Below are 2,171 nucleotides of genomic sequence, written 5' to 3'. Positions count from 1 at the left end.
GATGGCCTTAATTGCCTGAGTCATTCTATCTGCTTGGTCACTTAATGGCCTGTCCATGATAGATGCTTTCTGGTACCTCTCCATATATTTATACATCCACACGTCTGAGATTTATAAATCGCTCCACACTTTCCAGTCCAATATATGAGTTCGTATATCTCTTGCTCAATAGGTCCATTCATAAGCCTCTTCCTCATATCTCCTGGTCCCTGACCTTTTAACCTCCCTCCCTCAAGATCACTGACCACATATAAGCCACTCACGTCCACACTTAGTCTATATTTTACCTTGAACTACTACTCATTCTATACCATGGAAATGAATAAGTAGTCCACTGCCCACAGGGAGGACTTTTCCTCATTGATGGCTTTTAGTCACTGTGAGTAGGGCTTTGTTTCAATGGCAATGCACACACACACACACACATACACACACACACACACAGACACACACACACACAGACACACACACACACACACACACACACACACTAAGCTGATCTTTTGAGGTCAGAAATGAGCTGAAGGAAAGACGTTAAGTTCACCGGAGGTGGTAGATGGCGTGGGATTCTGGGTCACCTGTGTGTGTAGTTTATAGTGTCCTTTGGCCACACTCATGCCTGGTCAGTGGATGTGCTGTGCTCATTTTCTGATCGATGGCTCTGGGCCTGCCCAATGCATACTTTATTTGTCTGAAAGTTCTAGCCCATGAGAGGTAGCTCTTTCCTCAAGGTCATATGCTGTCCTGAGGTCAGGAGCTCTGGCTCTCACAGGCTGCATCACACCATGGGGATGTTCTTAATAGTTTATCAATCTATGCTACAGAGAGAAAGGTCTTACTGCAAAAGCATATTTCAAAATAACATAGGTATGGGATCACCAGATGGGTGATTACATCACTGGACTCCCACAAAGTTGACTGCAATACGAGTTCCAGACATAGCTGCTCCAAACTCACACCGAGTCAGTGTACACTAGAAGAGGAGGGATTGTGGTGTGGCCATCACCCACCCCCGGGAGTGTGATTTTTCATTTTCTGTCTCTCTGGCCAGCACACACAACCTATTGCAAAAACCTCTCTAAAAAAAATAGTAATAATAATAGCACAGGTCTGCTGGACAGACCTATATTATTGGATATATGGCACAAATATCTGGACCGCTTACAACACAGCTTTGATAAATTGGACAGTCTCATCCTGTACTGGGACCACTCACACTAGCATTCTTTTCACATTTGGAGAGAGGTACTGAGTGTCTACATTCCAACTGTATCATATAGGAAGAAGTTTTGGGAATGAATTGAAACAAGTCCTAGAATTGCTGATCATACTATTTAGCTAATATTGCAAAAATAATAAGCTTAATATCCACAGATGATTTTAAATATAGCAATATTATCATTTCTTTGTTTTTTCTTTTTTTGGAGAGGTTTTTGCTATAGGGCATGTGCACTGGCCAGAAAGTCAGAGAGAGACAGAGAGACAGAAAGCAAGAAATCACCCCCCAGGGGGGATGGCCATGCTGCAATCCCTTCTCCATTCTCTTCTCGAGTTCTTGGACACACACGCACATGCACCCGGCATGAGTTTAAGCCACCGGGTCCAGGACTCGAACAACGGTCAACGACATGGGAGTCCAGTGATATAGCCATTACACTAACTGCTGGTCCCACAATATTATTATTTCAATTAATAACAGTTTTAAGAAATTTAAAATGTTTTGTATCATTGCTACATAAAATTAAAACAAGTTTAACTTTTTTATTTATCTTATTCATTTTATATTTGTCTTTTCTGTTTTATAATATATGTAGTATATTTCCATCTAGTATATAGGTAAAAATGCACATATTTAGGATATATCCAAGTGATTTTATTGATTTGAATGTAAAAATAAAATCCTTTGGAAGCCCTCCTGTGGTAAAGCCACGGGGACAACAGCTGAAACACAAGAATAGATAAGACAATCTTGGGAGAACATGAATGAGAGAAGAGCAAAGAAGAACTAAGGAGAACACAAGCATCATTAAGGACAAAGAGGAAAACATGACCCAGCATAACAGACTGGCATGGAACAGTCAGGAAAAGGAACAGCTGAGATGACCAAAGTAAAGAGATTTTCAACAATGCCAAACACTTCCGCTTGACTAGGAAGGTAATTAGATGCTCTT

Source organism: Tupaia chinensis, unplaced genomic scaffold (genome assembly GCF_000334495.1).
Source record: "Tupaia chinensis unplaced genomic scaffold, TupChi_1.0 Scaffold142351_1, whole genome shotgun sequence".
Lineage (NCBI taxonomy): Eukaryota > Metazoa > Chordata > Mammalia > Scandentia > Tupaiidae > Tupaia > Tupaia belangeri.
This window is presented reverse-complemented; position numbering follows the sequence as displayed.